The 21,921-nt window shown below is 44.1% G+C and overlaps 1 long non-coding RNA gene across 13 annotated transcripts; it reads left to right on the top strand.

Moving 5' to 3' along the window:
• Positions 1-355: 355 nt before the first annotated feature.
• On the top strand, positions 356-3,191 carry LOC120674746. Of its 13 annotated transcripts, none has more exons than XR_005675186.1 (5): positions 356-821; positions 926-1,038; positions 1,131-1,197; positions 1,309-1,370; positions 1,545-3,191. It is a non-coding gene; the product is annotated as an uncharacterized LOC120674746 (long non-coding RNA). The 13 variants fall into 13 exon arrangements; XR_005675179.1 differs by having other exon boundaries at positions 357-821; positions 910-1,038; XR_005675180.1 differs by having other exon boundaries at positions 359-821; positions 977-1,038.
• Positions 3,192-21,921: the final 18,730 nt, after the last annotated feature.

Below are 21,921 nucleotides of genomic sequence, written 5' to 3'. Positions count from 1 at the left end.
CATCATATGTACTCTAAACAATCCGAAATCATGGAAGGCTAATAAAAACGGACTCTCCCAAGTAACTACTTCATCTTCAGAGCCGATTGATGAGTACCACAAATGCCCTCATGAACTTCACCCGTAGCAACTTTGGCATGATTCGAGTCCAAATACTTAAAGAGCAAATCTTCGGCAGTTCGACGATAAAGCTCGCCATCAATCTCTATACTACTAAAAAGAGGCTAAGGGTGACGTTTTTTTTTTTTTGCTCATCCTCCCCTCCTCAACTTTGGTTAAGCCTCCGACGGTCATGATTCGTCGTTTGAATCTCGCCTGCGATCCTTTTCCTTCCGCACGAATCTCGCCGCCTGCCAAAACGGACGCCCGCTTCCCGCACGCCGCCGCCGCCGCCGCCGATCTCGCCCCCTGCCAAACGCGCGCCCGCTTCTCCCACGCCCGCACGCCCGCACGCCGCCGCCGTTCGCGCCAGAGTCCGCGCCAGCTCTGGGCGGACGCCGGACGCCCTCTCCATCGATTCCGCGCCAGCTCCGGGCGGACGCCGTACGTCCTCGCCATCACCGTCGCCGCCTCCATGCCGACTCCGCCATCGCCGAGTCTTCACACGGACGGCGCAACCCTCTGACTCCAGCGTCCCGGGCAAGAACGGGTCGATTGCCGGACGCCCTCGCCATCGAGGCCGCGCCAGCTCCGGGCGGACGCCGGACGCCCTCGCCATCACCGTCGCCGTCGCGTTCGTCCGTCCCCTATCGACTCATCGATCTGCCACCGCCTGCCAGGCGCCATGCCCCCCGCACAGACGAGCACCTCCAGGAGTCCAGGTCAGTCTCTGATTCATGACGCCCGCAGATTTGCAACCAATGGCTCGACATGATTTTTCTTCTTATCCCCGTGATGAACCTCCTATAGTCTAATAAGAAATTAGGATTTCATCCGTGGATCCTCTAGGCCGCGTGACTTCACCTCAATTCTATAGATTGACTTCAGATCGACGCGTGCTCATGGATGAATTGTTGGTGATTCCCCTGCCGGCTCAAGGTACTCTTCAATTTGCTCATCTTCTTCTATTCCCGCGGTTAATTTCTGTCCATGGTCAATTAGGATTTTTGTTGTTAATTTCTGTCCAATAGCAAATTCCTACGGTTGCTGACGAGCGCCCGCAACCTTGATGTATATACAGTATGAAGATCATGCAAGGTAGATTCGATCCCATTGCTTTGCAAACTGAACCAGCTTTTGCTTAGTTTTCTGAAATCTTATTGTTACATTCTCTCTACTTAACCTGTGTTTACTGAACTCCATGCTTAGGTCCTTGCAGTAGGCGGGTTCCTTTGATGGTTAGCTTCGAGATTGACCTGTCGTCCTACTGGGTGAAGATTTCTCACCAATATTCATAATTTCATTTATGCCCAGCATTACCTTTCTATCTGCTAGCATTTGTGTAGTGTTCGGTATACACAGTCAGGACATCTGAGTATAGTATACTTAGTATACGCATTCAGTACAACTAATTAGTGATGTAGCTTTGGTTGGCTTCTTTGCAGAAAGATCATTGAGCTCAGTAGAGTTGAGATGCACAAGCGCGGAGCTGCAGTAGGAACAACACCATGTCTACGCTCACTGCCCCTAGCCTGTTCGATGTTTTGACTGCTTATCAAATGGTGGACAACTGGACATGCTAATGTTTCATTGAAAGTCTTTCATTCACATAGTTTGATTGTAGATTTTATTGCAGAATATATTCGGAATTGAAGAAGAACTCACTTTTTGCTAAAATGCTGATTTTGTCTGACTATATCATGATTGTAGTCAAGACTGCTAATCCACCTTATTAGGAATTTCTCAGCGAGGAAGGAGCACAAGCCAGCATTACTGTTTTTTTTCGCGGAACATAATATTAAGAGAGTTAAGTCACTTTGCCTACTGATTTTTTTTCCTCTTACAGAATATTTCTATGCTTTGTAAAGTTTTGTTTTAACATCATGGCCTCCTTGCACATGTATGGTCCCTTATATGCTGAAACCTTTGATTGATTTGTTTGCCCTGCATATATCTGCCATTGAAGCATGAAATAATTGGTGCTCCTTCAATTGTCACTAGCACTCCTTAAGTAGCCTTAGGATTTGGTACCTCAAGTGTATTTCTTTTTAGAATCGATTGACTTTGATCCGTACACAGCTATCATCCTATATTTTTTCTCCTGCCATGTTATAATCGGCATTGTTAGAAGTGCTAATTAACCTATGACGTTTGATCTAAATCCTAGATGGCTGGTATGCCACTTTCTATAGCACTTATAATTTTAGGAAGTATCGATAATGGGAGATAGTTAATGTTTTTTGCAACAACATGACCTTCACAGATCCTCCAACACCTGAAGAAAAGGGAAAAGGATCCACAGAGTCTATAAATTATTGAAATTGAGTCTCTCATGAAATATTTTGAGATTGCAATACTTTGAGTCAGAAAAATGATTTATTGATTAGCACTTTGGTTCTTTTAAAGCATTATCATACTCTGTATTTTCCAAATTAACTTTTTGATCCTATTGTTTACATCATTCAGACAGCTGTTTTGACTTTTGCATGTTATTTTTCACATACATTAGCAAAAGGTTATTTGTATGGTCAGTTCAACTATCATTTCTCCAATTAATTTACTGCTAATTATTTTCTTTGAACCCTTCAGTTTATACATTGTTTACAAGGCCATGGTAGGCCCCAAATATTTTGGCCAAGATTTGATCAATTATATGTGGCATATAGGAGTAATAATATGTAGTATTTTTGTTCACAGGTGCAATAGTTTCCCCCCTTTTATCACTTTCTCTAGAAGGTATACTGTGAAATATATGACATTTGCATGTTGGGGACGCCATTGGAGATGGATGAGGTGGTGGGAACACAGGACTACAGGAGCATGGTAGGGCGGAGCTCTGATGGATATGCAAATGGAGCGTCCCGCATTAATATATGACATTTTCGGTCTGTGTTTAGGAATTTAGACTTATGGAATCGATATTCAAATCATTGTATGGCATGGATATATATAACTGAAAAAAATATATCTTATGTACCATATTTTTTGTTTAACTTTCCAATTATTGCTTTGAAAATTTGTTGCTTCCTGTGGCAACGTATGTGCATAGAACTATTTGATGAAAAATATAAATGTATATGGAGTTGGCTATATTTGCTATATTTTCAACTGAGCTTTACATATTTCTCCATCGAGTGTAAGAGTTTGGCTCTTATCTAGAAGCTTTGTTTGCCTGTATCCTCACATGTGGGAAACTTTTTTTACCTACCCGTAGCAACGCACGGGTACAGACCTAGTTAAAATATATTTGACTAATATTTCTCTCTGCACCATGACCAGGATCTTTGACATAAGAGATTATAGGGACTCTCCAATCCTAATCTTCGGCCTTCTTTTCGACCGAATCAGTGTTTTTTGCTGACTGGGCGGTCAGACCGGTTGTTACAACCGGTCTGACCGGTTCGTCCAGAACCTGCAGCTCGGCTTTGATCCACATCGGTCTTCTAATGTTGAATTTTCCTTTTCCATCACTATAACCAGATGCTTGCTGAGCCATAGCGTTAGCCTGTCCATTCTCTTCTCTTGATAAATGTCATATAACGAATTCATCAAAAAAAGAAATAATGTCGAGGCACTTATCAAGATATGCATTTAATGAACCACTATAACATTGGCATACCTTGGATACTTCAGCACAACGAGAAGTGAATCACCAAAAGCCTCAACATGCTTCACGCCCATAGATTGTAAAATCTCCAAGCCAAATAGAAGTGTTTCATACTCAACTTGATTATTTGTACAATATTCCTCTAATCGGTTTGAGAACTCAATGATAGCACCACTCGGAGACACAAGAACAGCACCAATTGCTCTCCCATCATCACAAACCGATCCATCAAAATAAAGCTTCCATGGTGTGCAAATAATATAGTCGACTTCTAAATTATGCTCATTATTAATCCGATGCTCAACAATGAAATCCGATACAATTTGGCCTTTCATAGACCTCGAAGGTTCACAAGCCAAATCATATTCTATCAAAGCATATGTCCACTTGCCAATTCTACCACATAAAATCGGCTTTTGTAACATATGTTTTATCACATCGGTTTGACACACTACTATGCAAGTACTAGATAGTAGATAATGTCTCAATTTAGCGCAAGCATGATATAAAGACAAACATAATTTTTCAATGAAAGTATACCTTGTCTCTGCATCAATAAGTCGTCGGCTTATGTAAGTGACAACATACCCCTTGACTTCAGTTTCTTGAGTCAAAACAGCCCCAATAACTTTATCCTCGGCCGCTATATAAATACTAGGATTGAAACGCCTAGCCGGTTGCTTATAAGGTTTGAAACCGGCTTTGATCGGTAAACGATGTTCAACATGATCACGACTCAATCCCGGCATTTCAGAATACTCCCAAGCAAAACAATTGATATATTCTTTTAATAACTTTATCAAATCGGCTTTATATTCAACCAATAAATTCTTATTTATAAAAGTCGGCCTAGGAATAGTACCATCACCTAGATCAACCTTTTCCAAAGGATCAGCCGATGTAAAACTTTGGCCCAGCTTGGCTATGTCTTCTGACTCTTTAATAGTCTCACACATATTGTTCGTACGTGCCCGATAGTGTTCAATGCGCTGCTGGAGCCACTCTGCATTAGACCAGTCTGACCGGTCGGCTCTGGCGGCCGATATGAAGAAGACCGGTCTGACCGGTCGTGGGACCCGATCTGACCGGTTGCGCCCGAGTCGCCTGCTTGACTCATTTTTATAGCATCAAATGATTTAGCCGATTTTCTATCGGCTTTAGAGTAGCAGGGACGAATCCTTCTTTGGTGCAACTGATAAGCTCATAATCAGACAGATCCAAGCCCGATAAGCACTTGATGTTATCATTTGCACCAATGGAGTTTGAAAGTGATCCAGGCCCCTAAGTGGGTTTTGGTGGTAAATGACAAAACACATGTGCATTTAATCATGTAATTGAGCATGTGTGCAGGTGATGAGTTTGTATAGGTGAATCAAGTAAGGATGTACGACCCCTCAAAAAGGAAATGAAAAAGCGGAGTTCAAAGGATACTCATGGAATTAGATTTTATATTTGAATTTTTGAGTATAGGAACGCCGTACTATCAAGAGGGACTTGATTCAAGGGCTTTGATTTGAAACTAGTGCTCAAGAGAACCTAGACAAACACTTGTGAGCCACAAAACAACTCAAAGGAGCAAAAACCAGAGTTTTTCCCCTGCCATACCCGGATACTCCGGGTATAGGGCCGGATACTCCGGACCTTGTTGCCCGGAGTGTCCGGGCTCTATTCAAAGTCTGAAAACCTAGGGTTGTCCGGAGTCTCCGGGCATATACCCGGAGTCTCCGGGTACCCCATCGCCCAACGGCTCTTTTGAGGCTGAAAAGTATATATACCCCCTCCATACCCTTTCAGCCTCCTCTCTTGCCACTTTGACGAGCTGAACTCAAACCTAAGCCAAAAAGAGCTCTCTCACTCTCCCTTCTCCATTCTTGAGTTATTCCCTTGAGGGATTTGAGTGAGAAGCAAGCAAGAGCAAGGATTAGTTATAGTGAGCCTCATTTCCATCTCTTGAGCACTTGGTTTTGGTCAAGCCCGTGGATTCAAGTTTGTTACTCTTGGAGCCTTGTGCTCCTAGACGGCTAGGCGTGCTTGTGATTGCTCAACCAAGATTGTGAGCTGCACAATAAGTTTGTAATCTCCATTCCTCGCCGAGAAATCCATAGTAAGTGACCTTGGGCTTGAGAGGTGATCTCGCCCTTGGAAGAGGAGCATAGGGGTTCTTGAGCTCCGTCTCTCGAATCCTTCCTCAACGGAGACGTAGCACCTTCGGGTGTGAACTTCGGGAAACAAATCCTTGTCTCCTTCGTGTTAGTTTACTTGATTTCATTGCCCTTTGCTTGTGAGACTTTATTTCTAGGGTTTGAGCTCGATCAACTCACTCACGAGTTTCTAGTGAACTTTGTTTGTTGGATATCAACCTTAAGGAACCCCTGGTACTCATTCTCTAGCTCGATCTACTTTTCTATCAGAGTTTCTTGCAGTTTCATTTCAGGTCGTTCAAACCCGGAGACTCCGGATATAGCTCCGGATACTCCGGACCACCAAACCCGGAGTATCCGGGCATATACCCGGAGTATCCGGGCTAGTCTGTGTCTGACATTTTTGTTAAGTGTTTTAAATTGCAGATTGCCTATTCACCCCCCTCTAGGCATCTTAAAATCCTTTCAATTGGTATCAGAGCTTGGCTCTCCATTCAAAGGGCTTAACTGTCCGGAGAGGTCAAGATGTCGGATGATGAAAAGAATCAAGAGATTCCGGTTAATGAAGGTGAAAAAGGTGATCCTAGTGATAAAAGAGACAAAGACAAGAATGTAGAGCCATCCAACAACAAGAAGGGAAAGAATAAGAATGGTGGAGTAGAAAGTGAAGAAGAAACATCCGATGATGAGATGTCTTATGAGGAGTGGAAGGCATGGAGGAAAAAGAAAAAGGAGCAAAGGAAGAAAAAGACTAGCTCCCGAGTTATCATTGACTCTAGTGATGACTCCGACACCGATTCCAAGAGAAGAGCCTCACGCTCTTCAAACAAGGGCAGCTCATCAAAGTCAAAAGGCAAAGATGATTATCGAAGAGTTGCTCATGATTACACTTTTTCTCTACCTAGTGAGCACAATGCATCAATTCATATGGGCAAGCCACCTTTCTTTGATGGTACCGGATATAATCAATGGAAGACTAAGATGTTCGGTTACATGAATGCAATTCACAAGGATCTTTGGAAAGTTGTGGAAGTTGGGTGTGAAATTCCGGATGAAGATGAAACTCCAACCCCGGTTCAAGCATATGTGCTACAAAGGAATTTCCAAGCGTTGAACATCCTACACACATCCGTGAGTTCCGAAGAGTTTGACAAGATAGAGGATGCACCAACCGCCAAAGATGCTTGGGACACTCTCCTTGTGAACCATCAAGGGTCAAGGAAAGTACGTGAATCAAGAATCAAAACTTTGAAAGATGAATTGAGCTTATTCTCCATGAAGAAGGATGAAGGTGTGAAAGAAATGTATAACCGCATGAAGAAGATCACAAACCAAATTAAATCTCTTGGTGGTGACAAGTGGGGTGACCGTGAGATTGTGGACAAATTCTTGACCGTGTATATGGCTAGGGATGTTACTCTACCTAGCTTGATTAGAGCCGAAAGAGGATTCAAACACTTCACCACCGAGAATGTCCTTGGAAGAATTGAAGCTCACCATGATCAATTGAAGAGAGTCAAGATCAACCAAGATCTAGCCGAGCTTCAAGAACAAGCGGCAAAGAATAGTGGGTTGGCACTTCAAGCTAAGTCAAAAGGCAAAGAAAAGGCAAACCAAGCCTCAAAAAATGAAGGCACTAGTAGTGATGATGATGAAGAGCTTAATGATGAGCAAATGGCTTTCTTTATCAAGAACTTCACAAGAGTATTGAAGAAAGGCAACTTTAGAAACTTTGGAAAGAACAAGAAGTATGAGCCAAGAAGAAGATCTAATAGGCCGTGTTTTGGGTGTAACAAAGTTGGGCATTTCATTGCTGATTGCCCGGAAGAGAAGAAGAAGAACAAAGACAACAAAGAAAGCACATCCAAGAGAGATAGATCAAGATACAAGAAGCAAGCCGGAGAAACTCATCTTGGTCAAGAATGGGATTCACAACAAGAAAGTGAGTCCGAGAAAGAAGATGTTGCAACCATGGCTTTCAAGGCATCATCTCCACATCCTCCAAGCTTGTTTGAAGATCTCACCGATGATGATGATGAAGCTCCTATCATGTGCCTCATGGCTAAAAACTCCAAGGTAACATCTCCAAACTCATCAGACGATGAAATGGATAATGAAGTAGAAGTTGCTAAACTAGTTAAGAAATATGGTAAAGGGGCCGCAACTAAAATGATGAAACTAGTTATGAAACTAGATGAAGCGGATGAGACTCTTGAGACACAAGAAGAATTGCTTAGACTTGAGAGAAAAAAATTCAAGGCTCTTGAAAAGGACCTCGCCTATGAAAGGGAGGAAAACAAGATGCTTGTGAACTCAATCAAAGTCAAGGATGACACTCTTCTTGAGTTGAAAGAGTCACTCTCTAGTGAAAAAGAAAAAGTGGATGATTTGACTAGAAAATTTTCTTTTGTCAATGACACTAACACTTTTCTAAGGAAAGATAATGAGAAACTTCAAGAGAGCATAACAAGCTTACAAGCTAATCACACGACACTTGAAGTTCAATTTAATACTCTTTGGGAAAGTGCTCCTAAGACTAGAGAGACATCCAATCCATCTAGTCCCTCTACTAGTAATGGTTGTGCACGGTGCTATAACATTGATATTCAAACTTGTGCTACTAACCATGTTGAGATGAATGCAATGAAGAAAGAAATCTCTAGACTCACTCATTTGTTGCAAGAAGAGGCTCCATCACATACTCAAGTCCCAAAGAAAATCCCCTTTACAAGGGTAGGTGAGTTTGAGAAACACACCAAGGGATTTGGGTCAAGATACATGAGCAAGTTTGGATTTGAAGTGGGTAAGGGACTTGGTAGGAATGGGCAAGGTACCCCACATGCCATTCCATTTACCAAGAACAAGAACAAGACCGTCTTGGGTGCTTAAGGAGGTCTAGTGAACATGACCACTCCCATTCGCAAGACAAATGATGTGATTCAAGAAAGTGGTCATGTCAACTTCATCAAGAGAGGTACATGTGATGAGGGTGCTAAGATTGTTGCATCCTCATTTAAAGAAGATAAGTTTAAGGCCTCTAACCCAACTAAGATCAAGGCACAAGAATCATCTCATGTATCCTTTTATGCCAATTATGTATTGACAAGGAACCACCGTGGTAAAGTGGTTGCCAAGTTTGTAGGACACCGTACATGGAACACAAAAGTGAAAAACCATGTATGGATGCCCAAAGTTCTTGTGACTAACATTAAAGGACCCAAGTATTGTTGGGTACCTAAAAGAAAAGAGTAACTTTGTTTTGTAGGGATACTCCTCCGGTGGATCAACTTGGGTGATTGATAGTGGATGCACAAATCATATGACCGGAGAAAGGAGTATGTTTGAAACAATAACCGCATCAAGTGGAGATCATTTCATTACTTTTGCGGGAAATCAAAAGGGAAGAGTGCTTGGTACCGGTAACATTAACCTAAACTCAAAGTTCACTCTCTCAAAAGTTCTTTTAGTTGAGTCACTTGGTTACAATTTGTTGTCCATCTCACAACTTTGTGATTCGGGCTTCAATTGTTTGTTCACTAACGAGGGTGTTACCGTCCTTAGAAGAAGTGATGACTCCGTTGCTTTCAAGGGGGTGCTCAAGGGAAAGCTCTATCTTGTGGATTTTTCTCAAGAGAGGGTTCAACTTGATGCTTGCTTGATAGCAAAGTCTAGCTTGGGTTGGTTATGGCATCGCCGACTAGCTCATGTTGGGATGAGAAATCTCAACAAGCTTCTAAAGGGGGATCACATCCTAGGACTAACAAATATTTCTTTTGAGAAAGATCGTGTATGTAGTGCATGCCAAGCCGGGAAGCAAGTTGGTGTTCCACATCCATCAAAGAGCATCGTCACCACCGTCAAGCCATTTGAACTTCTACATATGGATCTCTTTGGCCTGGTGGCGTACATTAGCATTGGTGGTAACAAATATGGTCTTGTTATTATTGATGATTATTCTCATTTCACTTGGGTATTCTTTTTGCATGACAAAAGTATAGTGCAAGAGACCTTCAAGAAGTTTGCAAAAAGAGCTCAAAATGAATTTGAGACTAAGATCAAGAAAGTGAGAAGTGACAACGGCACCGAATTCAAGAACACTAATATAGAAGAGTTTCTAGATGAAGAGGGCATTGGTCATGAGTTCTCGGTTCCATATACTCCTCAACAAAATGGAATTGTTGAGAGGAAAAATAGAACTCTCATTGAGGCCGCAAGAACAATGCTTGATGAGTACAAGATCTCGGATAAATTTTGGGCGGAAGCAATCAACACAGCATGTCATGCAATCAACCGCCTATATCTTCACAAGATCTTGAACAAGACGGCATACGAGCTTCTACTTGGTAAAAAGCCTAATGTGTCTTACTTTAGAGTTTTTGGAAGTAAGTGCTTCATTCTTAACAAGAAGCCCAAGAACTCTAAGTTTGCACCTAAAGTTGATGAAGGTTTTCTTCTTGGTTATGCCTCAAATGCTCATGGCTATCGTGTTTTCAACAAAACCTCCGGTTGTGTTGAAATAGCGTGTGACGTGACATTTGATGAATCTAATGGCTCTTAAGGAGAGCAAGTTGATAATTTTGTAGGAATGGAAGAATCATCAAGTCAAGCTATCAAGAAGTTGGCGATTGGTGAAATAAAGCCTCAAGAACAAATGGACAATGATGATGATGAGTTGATGTTTCAAGGGCCATCTATCTCTACATCCGCTGCAAAACCCGGAAACTCCGGATATGAAGCCGGAGACTCCGGACATCTTGACCGGAGTATCCGGACTCCAGACCGGAGTATCCGGGCTACTCAAGCCGAGGCATCAACTCAACATCAAGATCAGTCTCAAGATGATAGAGAAGCTAAACCAATCCAACATCAATCCTCCATTCCACATCCAAGAGTTCATCACATAATTCAAAAGGATCATCCCGTGGATAATATCCTTTGAAGTATAAGTAAAGGGGTAACCACTCGATCTCGTTTGGCTACTTTTTGTGAACATGACTCGTTTGTTTTTTCCTTGGAACCTCTTAAGGTGGAAGAAGCATTGGATGATCCGGATTGGGTGATGGCTATGCAAGAGGAATTGAACAACTTTACTCGGAATGAAGTCCGGTCCTTAGTAGAAAGACCCAAGCAAAATATCATTGGAACCAAATGGGTCTTTCGAAACAAACAAGATGAACATGGCGTGGTAACAAGAAACAAAGCAAGGTTGGTTGCTCAAGGCTTCACACAAATCGAAGGTTTGGATTTTGGTGAGACTTATGCTCCCGTAGCTATGCTTGAGTCAATTCGTATCTTGCTTGCCTTTGCTACTCACCATGATTTCAAGCTATATCAAATGGACGTGAAGAGTGCTTTCCTTAATGGACCAATCTCTGAATTGGTATATGTTGAGCAACCACCGGGTTTTGAAGATCCAAAACTCCCAAACCACGTCTACTTGCTCCATAAGGCGCTCTATGGGCTCAAGTAAGCCCCTAGAGCATGGTATGAATGCCTTAAGGACTTTCTCTTAAGAAAAGGCTTTGAAATAGGCAAAGCCGATCCTACTCTTTTCACTCGCAAAGTTGATAAAGATATCTTTGTGTGCCAAATATATGTCGATGACATTATATTTGGCTCTACTAACAAAACTTGGTGCGATGATTTTAGTAGGATTATGACAAAGAGATTTGAGATGTCTATGATGGGTGAGTTGACCTTCTTCCTCGGATTTCAAATCAAGCAACTCAAGGATGGCACTTTCATTTGTCAAACCAAGTATATCAAGGATATGCTCAAGAAGTTTGACATGGAAAATGCCAAGCCCATCAAAACTCCCATGCCAACCAATGGGCATCTCGATCTCAATGAAGATGGCAAGGCCATGGCTCAAAAGGTATATCGCTCCATGATTGGATCCCTTCTTTACCTTTGTGCATCTAGGCCCGATATTATGCTTAGTGTGTGCATGTGTGCAAGATTTCAAGCTAATCCGAAAGAATGTCATTTGATGGCGGTTAAGAGAATCCTAAGATATTTAGTTTTCACTCCTAACCTTGGTTTATGGTATCCCAAGGGCTCATCTTTCGATTTACTTGGCTATTCCGATTCGGATTATGCCGGTTGCAAAGTGGATCGAAAGAGCACTACGGGGACTTGTCAATTCCTTGGCCGGTCCTTAGTAGCTTGGAGCTCTAAGAAGCAAAACTCGGTTGCCTTGTCCACGGCGGAGGCCGAATATGTCGCCGCTGGTGCGTGTTGTGCACAACTTTTGTGGATGAGACAAACGTTGAGTGACTTTGGTTGTCATTTTGATGCAATTCCTCTATTTTGTGATAATGAGAGTGCAATCAAGTTAGCAAACAACCCCGTACAACACTCCCGAACAAAGCACATAGATATTCGTCATCATTTCTTAAGGGATCATGAGGCTAAGGGAGATATTGCTTTACAACATGTAAGCACCGACGGGCAACTCGCCGATATCTTCACTAAGCCTCTAGATGAGTCAAGGTTTTGTGCTTTGAGAAGTGAACTAAACATCTTGGATTCTCGTAATCTAGCTTGAATTACTTCATACACTTGAGTGATCATAGATTAAGTGGTTATCAAAAAGAAAAGATCTTGAAAACTTTAAAAAATTGGGTGTTTTTGTTTTTATAAAAATCTTGGTTCTTCATTTTACTCACTTGAGATCATTGTTCTCCTTGATTGATTGTTGGCTGATCTCGAGTTGAGTAATTTCTCTCACACCATTAGATCTACAAAATCTATCTTTACCAAATCCATCTAGATTAAGTTCTTTTGAACTTCTTTCTGCTCAGTCTCAGGGGGAGCCGGAGTCTCCGGCCCAGGGCCCGGAAACTCCGGACTATCCGGATACTCCGGCCCTGAGGCCGGATACTCCAGATATTTGGAAATTACTATATATACCGCAGGGAGGGTCGGGGTAAATGGCTCTTTCAGTCTTTTTACCACAGCCACCGCCCCCTCTTCTCTCTACTCTCCCACTCACGCCCTAGGGGCGATTCCAACCTTCCGGCCATCAAAAACTCGTGAATCCTTGAAGGAAGACTCTCCTCCCCTCCGGAAACTCCGGGGAGTCATTGGATTTGAAGTTCCCGCGCTCTCAACGGTCTCAAAGGCATGGTGAGGCCACGCGCTGGTGAGTCCTTGGAGGACGCAGAGCAACGGAGACAAAAGAGGCGTCATGATCCTCACTCTCAAAGGGAAGATGCTCCTCGAAATCCTCAAAGGGACTTGCGTCCACGTCATCGTGCGGGCAAGGAACCCGCTGGCAGTAGTTCAAGAAATGAGCCAAGGAAAGCTCCTTACATTTTGCAAAGCCAAGCCGCGGCTCCTCCATCCCGTCTGACTCCGACAAGCAAGGGTATTGCTCATGACATATGTCCTAAGACCCCCCTCGCTTGGTAGTTGAGTACCCTCCCGGGCAGCGCACTTATCCTAACATTCCAAGGCTTCATCGACCTGGGATAGTGCCTGGCTTCACAGTAGAGATGGAAAGGAACTATTACAAGCAAGATGTGGCACTTAGGGAGGCACGCAAAGAGAAAGTTTACAGATATGACAAGAGTGAAGGTCTTGAGCGGCGCTTTTGGTGCAAGCTTCATGAAGATTTCTATTCTTCAGTTGTGATGTGTAAGTCTTGTGCTCCCATTGTTCATTGCAAGTATGTGGATTGGAAATATTATGAGAATATGAAGGATCCATTCTTTAATGAGGCTATGGAAAAGTGCAAGGAGATGGGTCTCTATGATATTATGGGTTTTCGCTATGATTGGAATGAGGAGATCCTTGCTCAATTTCATTCTTCTTTATATTATGATGAAAATGAGATTGCATTTTATTGGACCACCGAAGGAGCAAAATATGGAGTGGATTACATGACCTTCTCTAGGTTACTTGGACTTGGCACTAAGGATGAGAAGAGAGATCCCATTCACATTGAGGAACAACTCAAGACATATCAAGTACCCACCTTGTTCTACAATCCTTATTGTGCTCAAGAAGGAAAGGCAAACCATCTCTTGCCGGTTTACTATGCAATGAATCAATTCTTTAGAGCAACTATTGATGCAAAGGATGGTGATCCCGTGGCACTTAGATACTATGCAGTGAATCTTCTAGCCCGGACTTTGCCAAGTGGTAGACCTTTTTGTATTATGGACTTCATTTGGAATGAGCTAAGAAGGACTATGATTGAGGCCAAGAAGTCCCTTCCTGCTGCAACATACATCATGTATATGATAGAGAGGGTGACCAAGGTCACATTTCCAAAGACAGTTAAGCATGAGCCTCTTCACTTGCGTGCCCGCTCAGTTGATGCACCACCTCCTCCTCCTGCTCATGCCGGTGCAACAAGGAACCCAAGACATGATCCTGCTCCATCTTCTATGGGTGCCTCTTCATCGTCTCGTCACCGTCACCATGACTCTTTTGTGAAGAGGGCCCTCCACAGCTTATTTGGGATGTGTAGGAATATTGCAAATAATGTGCATGAGAACACAAGGTCCATCAATGAGATTAGGGGTCATTTGGGACTTCCTTTGGATCCTCACCATGAGCTCCCGGACTTTGATGATCCATTTGTTGAGTGGGATGCCGCCGATGAGGCTTCTATTGCCGCTACTCATGCTCCACTTCCACGTGCTCGTCGTCAGCCCCGTTCTCCTCGTCGTCGTGCTTCTTCTTCCTCCCGCCGTGCTCCTCCAAGTGGCCAAGAGATCTTTGATGAGGAAGAGGAGACCTAAGAAGATGAGCCCATAGGCTATCGTGAGCACCCCGACTCCGATGAAGATGAGGATACCTCCGAGGATACCGTTCAAGATGAAGATGATGAGTAGATGAACTTCATGCTTCTTTTCATTCCCTTTTTGGCACTTGATGACAAAGGGGGAGTGAAAGGCCATTTATGTACTCATTTGGGCATGTGTCGCCCTTGTATCCCTTTGTTTTGAACTCATGTCGTTTCATTTACGCTTTGAACTTCCTTGATCCTTTGTAAGGACTATGTGGTGTGAGAACCTTTGTAATGTGTGCTACTCTGTGCTTAGCTGTCGAACTTGAGTTATTTCTAAGGAATTTCTGCTAGTATGTGACATATTTGAGCTGTGAATTATCTGTTTTCTGTTTTTCTGTGTTCTGGTTCAGAAGGGCCGGATACTCCGGGCTACAGGCCGGATTCTCCGGATATCCTGACCGGAGTCTCCGGACTTATACCCGGAGTCTCCGGGTTCTGCTGTTGAACACCTCTTTTCTTGAGTGAAAAATATGTCATATGCATCACACTTGTTTTGCACTCACCTGTTCACCCCACTGTAAAATATATAAGAGCTTTTGTGTTTCTCTTGATATATATGCCAATTGTTGACATGACAAGTCAAAATTGAAATTTAAAGTTCATGGCATACATTTAGGGGGAGCTCTTATATGCTAGATGTTTATCGCTTTATGATTGTCAAATGAGTTACATGTGGGTTGTCATCAATCACCAAAAAGGGGGAGATTGAAAGTGATCTAGGCCCCTAAGTGGGTTTTGGTGGTAAATGACAAAACACATGTGCATTTAATCGTGTAATTGAGCATGTGTGCAGGTGATGAGTTTGTATAGGTGAATCAAGTGAGGATGTACGACCCCTCAAAAAGGAAATGAAAAGGCGGAGTTCAAAGGATACTCATGGAATTAGATTTTATATTTGAATTTTTGAGTATAGGAACGCCGTACTATCAAGAGGGACTTGATTCAAGGGCTTTGATTTGAAACTAGTGCTCAAGAGAACCTAGACAAACACTTGTGAGCCACAAAACAACTCAAAGGAGCAAAAACCAGAGTTTTTCCCCTGCCATACCCGGATACTCCGGGTATAGGGCCGGATACTCCGGACCTTGTTGCCCGGAGTGTCCGGGCTCTGTTCAAAGTCTGAAAACCTAGGGTTGTCCGGAGTCTCCGGGCATATACCCGGAGTCTCCGGGTACCCCATCGCCCAACGGCTCTTTTGAGGCTGAAAAGTATATATACCCCCTCCATACCCTTTCAGCCTCCTCTCTTGCCACTTTGACGAGCTGAACTCAAACCTAAGCCAAAAAGAGCTCTCTCACTCTCCCTTCTCCATTCTTGAGTTATTCCCTTGAGGGATTTGAGTGAGAAGCAAGCAAGAGCAAGGATTAGTGCTAGTGAGCCTCATTTCCATCTCTTGAGCACTTGGTTTTGGTCAAGCCCGCGGATTCAAGTTTGTTACTCTTGGAGCCTTGTGCTCCTAGACGGCTAGGCGTGCTTGTGATTGCTCAACCAAGATTGTGAGCTGCACAAAAAGTTTGTAATCACCATTCCTCGCCGAGGAATCCATAGTAAGTGATCTTGGGCTTGAGAGGTGATCTCGCCCTTGGAAGAGGAGCATAGGGGTTCTTGAGCTCCGTCTCTCGAATCCTTCCTCAACGGAGATGTAGCACCTTCGGGTGTGAACTTCGGGAAACAAATCCTTGTCTCCGTCGTGTTAGTTTACTTGATTTCATTGCCCTTTGCTTGTGAGACTTCATTTCTAGGGTTTGAGCTCGATCTACTCACTCACGAGTTTCTAGTGAACTTTGTTTGTTGGATATCAACCTTAAGGAACCCCTGGTACTCATTCTCTAGCTCGATCTACTTTTCTATCAGAGCTTCTTGCAGTTTCATTTCAGGTCGTTCAAACCCGGAGACTCCGGATATAGCTCCGGATACTCCGGACCACCAAACCCGGAGTATCCGGGTATATACCCGGAGTATCCGGGCTAGTCTGTGTCTGACATTTTTGTTAAGTGTTTTAAATTGCAGATTGCCTATTCACCCCCCCTCTAGGCATCTTAAGATCCTTTCAGAGTTGGAATCGGGGCTAGCAATGAAGGAGGAAGTATCACCATGCACTATCTCAACTTCATCGCCAATCTACTGAATGAGAAACTGATGCAAGGTAGACGGAACACACTATTGGCATGAATCCAATCACGCCCAAGTATTAAGCTAAAGTTACCTTGCACCTCCGAGATGAAGAAAGCTGTGGTGAGCGTCTTGCTTCCAACGGTCAACTCCATGGACGTAACCCCCTTAGCACCAATGGAATCACCTCCACCCACGCCGCTGACCGTCATGTTGGTCTTGATCAACTCCTCGTCCTTCCCGCCAAGCTTCTTGTACAATGAGTAGGGCATATGATTTACAATGTCCCCACCATCCACGAGCATGCGAGAAATCGGCTTTCCATTAACATGCCCCCTCATGTAGAGAGCCTTCAAGTGGTTATCCGATTCCTTGGGCTTCTAGAACATAGCATCATGAGGCCCGAATTGAAGATGAGCCACCTCCTCTTCGGGAATTATGAGGTAATCCGAAGACATATGCACGATGATAATCTCCAAATTGTTGTGCTCCGGAGATGACTCATAATCCACCAACTCTCATCTTCCTTTGCTGGAGGAACTGGCGACACTTCATCAACACAAGAAGCCAAAACGGGCGCTGCTGATTCGGCTACATTCTCTGCACTAGGCTCGACCGGTCTGACTGGTTGCTCAGGGCGGTCTGACCGGTCAGGTATAGCAGTCTGACCGGTAGCTGGGGTCGGTCCGACTGGTCCTTCTGCTGGCTGGTCAACTGTCTTGACCTGCCACACTTTGCCTTGAGGGATCATGGGTCTATACTCGTTGAAGTATTCATCCCTCGTCTTTTCTGCCTCCTATCTATTCTCTTTGTTGCGAAGGCGTTGGGGCTTCCTCTTTTGAGTATGTGTCAACCCCTCTGGACACCAACGGGGTTGATGGTACTTGTCTGCCACCTTGCTGCCGCTAGCTTCATGATTATTGGCAGTAAAAGGCTTCTGGACAGGAGGAGCAGAAGAAGTAGCCAATTTGTCAATCACCATCAGCTCTTTACCCTTATCTTGTACAACCACCTTGATTTCGCCGATCTGAAAAATAGTATCAGCTTGAGCTTTCTCTAAAGTAGTAGTTGGTTGCACCTCTGGTTTCTTCTCTTTCATGCGGTATTCCACCTGTGGAGGACCAAACTGCGCCGGCCTCTGCTGAGACCGGTCTGACCGGTCATGGGGGAACGGTCTGACTAGTGGCATCAACTGTGCCAGACCGGATTGGTGTGGCACCAATCAGTCGTGTACCGGTGTCCTGGGCCTTTCCTCCCTCTGATATGGTGATGGGTATGGCATTGGAAAGCACTGGAGCCAAATCCCTTCATGTTCCCACACCGGATTAACCGCATTTGAAGCCGGTGGAGACCAAGGTATGATAGCATATACCTTATGCGGAGGAAACTGCGCATAATCACCCCTGCGCCTGATGAACTCCCACCTTGGAGGTGAAGCATCTTGTTGAACGGCCTTTGTGTACTTGTTCAGCAACTGTCTAAAGGTAGGTCCCTGATTCGCAGATCTTCCCTGCACCTTTGGCTTGTTAGTCTTCCAAGTACCCACTTTCGGACGCTTTGGTTTGAATATTCGGGGCTGCTCCCTGGGCCGGTCTGACCAGTTGCTGGGTCTGGTCTGACCGGTTGGAGACACCGGTCTGACCTATCGCGCCTAGACAGCAGGCTGACTGGTGGAATTCACTTGCCCCCGGGCTTGGGAGCGTTAACAAAGATCCTCAAAGTCGGCTTGACATCAGCAGTCTTTTCAGCTACGACTTCCATGGCCAGAATCTTGTCACTCGCATTCATTGGCCTTGGATCTCCAATCACCATGTTCTTCCCTTTAGCCCCTTCGGCTTGATCCGGCTGAAGGAGGACCTTTGGATTGTTCAGCTCCAAAGTATGAACATGGAAGGGGGTCTTGTCCACTTGCATCTTAGAAAGTACCAATCGTCTTTCATTTATAGACTATTGGATCTGTCGACGGAAAACATTACAATCATTAGTAGCATGGGAGAAAGAATTATGCCCCTTACAATATGCATGCCTCTTTAACTCTTCCGGCGACGGTATAGCATGAGATAAACGAATGTTTCCATGCTTAAGTAACTCATCAAAAATTCTGTCGCACTTAGAAACATCGAATGTAAATTTCATCTCATTTTGCCGATTCTTTTGAATCGGTTTAAGCGAAGGACATGTAGATGGTTTGTCCTTTGATGGCCAAACAAACTCAGCGGCATACACTCCTTTTTCCTTATCGTCCGAACAATCCAAATCATTTTCAACAACATGTGTGTTGGACCGATGAGGCTTGAAAGAGTCTTTTGAATTTTTATACTTAAATTCAACACCAATAGCTCACATTTGCAAATGATTAACCGTAATTAAATCAAAACCCTCAAGTTTTTCTTTCAAATAAGAACGCAAACCATTGTATGCTAAATCCGCCAAGTCTTTTTTTCAGAAATAGATGAATTAAAGCATCGGTTTTTCAAAGCATTAAACCTTTGGAAATGTTCCAAAACTGATTCATCTCGGTTTTGTTTAACTGATGTCAAGTCCAATAATCTAACTTCAGTTTCCTCACTAAAGAAGTGATCATGAAATTTGCGTTCTAATTGATTCCAATTTAAATCGAACGCAGCGCAAGCGAGGAAAACCAAGAAAAAGCGGTCCCGGTCAAAGATAAAGAAAATAAGCGAACCCACAAAGCATCATTAAGACCCGCTTCTCCCAATTGCAGAATATATTGGCTAACATGCTCCCAAGTCGTACGAGAATCATCACCATTAAATTTAACAAACTCAGGAATACGACAACCAGCAGGGTATGAAACAAAATCAAACTCAGGAGGATACAGTTTTTTATATAAACGCGAACCACCCATATCAATCCCAAGTTTAGATTTAAGTACACCGGCCAAATCCTCTTTAAACCTAGTGAAATCAGGCCTGATCAGTACCACTGGACGAAGCATGTAAAGAGGACGAAACATGTTGTGTGCTAGGGCCGGTGTAAGCCATGTTAGTGTTAGGAATCGGTCCTCGGTGAGATCCAGATCCCTGATGTGATGTAGTATGGGGTCCTGTTTGTATCACTATCTCACCAGTTCAGCTAGGAGCATCCGAACTAGGAATAGAAATGTGCAATGTAGGGGATGATGAGTTCTGCCCCATCAGACCGATCTGACCGGTCATATGACCGGTCTGACCGCCTGCACCGGTCTGACCGGTCACCTGGACCGGTTGGACCGATGATGCGTGCATTGATGGTGGCGGCGGTGATTGCCCTGGGAACGAGTTCGGCGGCATCCCATAGAATTGATCCTGGGTAGCAGATGTGCCAGTCGAATTTGTTTCTAGAAAATAAGTGCCACCCTCGACACCTTTGCCCTTTTTTAGCGTCGCAATCTCATCATTAAGCCCAGCAAAAGTCTCTCCCGTGACTACTTGTGCAGCAGATATTTTCGAATCTACCATAAGAGAGAATTGCTTGACTAACTTAGAGGGCTCATTAGGAAGTATCTCAACCTTATCTTTGTTTAGCTTGAAGGACGACATCACAAACTCTCCGACCCTCTTGAATAGTCCTCCACGCTCCTTCTTGAATCCTTGAAGAAATTGCTCCTTCAAGTGCTCTTCAGCGATGAGGTAGGCCTGGCGCTCATCGTCGGTGAGCTTCTCCATGGTCGCCTTGATGGTGTTAGATCCACTGATTTCAGCTTCCTCGGAGGAGATCTTGTTGGAGATTTGGATTAGACCGGTCTTGAAACCAGATTAATCTTTCCCCAGCGGAGTCGCCAAAAAGTGTGTTGACACAGAATCGCGCCAAACACACTCGAATGCGCTAGCACGCGCGAATAATCGTCAAAACAATCAACACCCGCGAAACCCTGGACAGGCCGGTCTGACCGGTGTCGCCAACCAGTCTGACCGATGCAGGCAGGGCCTCGCTGGAAACCTAGAACAGTGAGCTCGGGAGGGACCCCGTCGGAGCTCGTGAACGTAGGGTTGTCCTGAGATCGGCAGGCCACTCAGAACATCTTCAAACGCTGTAGAGACGATGGAAGAAAGCAATCTAGGGTTGGAAAAGACTAGGGTTTGAGAGACAAAAAAGTAATGCGATATTTTGATTGATTCAATTGGGAATAAACTCAATCGGCCTTAGCCTTTATATTTATAGGCCGGGAAAGACATACCCCTCCACGAGTTGGATTATAAAAGGACTCTTTACAAAAAAACCTAACTCTACTCGGACTATACAGACCTGACCGGTCAGGCCGGTCGGCCTCTGCAGGTGCCAATTTTGGTTGTCAACACGCTTCCATACTCCCCCGAATCCGCTACACCATCCCACGACTACACCTCCCAATCTGCGCTGCGAGGACAAGGTGAGAAGGGGTGGGATGATGGGGCGCAGCAAAGATGCTGCTGAGGGGCGGAGGGCAAGGCCGCGCCCCGTGCGGCCAGCGAAGTGAGGTACAACACGCTGGTAGAGGGGCGGATGGTCGGGCCAATGCAAGGAGCAGTGCAACGACAGAGAGGCGGAGGGCGAGGCGGCGCAGGATGTGCTGCGTGGCCGACCAAGCGCTGCGAGGAACTTGTAGAGGGGCAGGCCGGTGAATAGCCCGTGTGCTGGTACAACATGGTCCGACTTCACGGCTTGCATGCCGAGCTCGGTCGGTAGCATCAGGTGGATGCCTTACCAGGCCCGTCCCAGGTGGCATATTCGATCGTCGGGGTTGTTTGGTTACACGGACTAAATTTTAGTCTCTGTCACATAAAAAAATTAGATTTGAAAGTATTAAATAAAATTTTGTTATAAAACTAATTGCAAAACTCTGAGACTAAATTGCGAGACAAATCTAATAAAATATATAAATTCATAATTAGCAGATGGTTACTGTAATATTATTGTTGCAAATCATGAATTAATTAGGCTCATTAGATTCGTCCGTGAATTAGCACTCATCTGTCAGAAAAACTTATAAACATATTTTATTTAATACACTTAAATAGCAAGATTCTCTTTGATGTGATAGGGGTTGTTTGTTAAAGATAAGGGTAAGGTAAGTATATTGCTACATGTTGGTGATTTTATAAGTTGTCTTAGGCCCTCCACATTGTTACCTTTGAACGATGCCCAAAACCTTCTCTCTCTTCTTCTATAGCGCTGCTCCC

This window comes from Panicum virgatum, chromosome 2K, assembly GCF_016808335.1.
Source record: "Panicum virgatum strain AP13 chromosome 2K, P.virgatum_v5, whole genome shotgun sequence".
In the NCBI taxonomy this organism is placed as follows: Eukaryota; Viridiplantae; Streptophyta; class Magnoliopsida; order Poales; family Poaceae; genus Panicum; species Panicum virgatum.
This window is presented reverse-complemented; position numbering and strand designations above follow the sequence as displayed.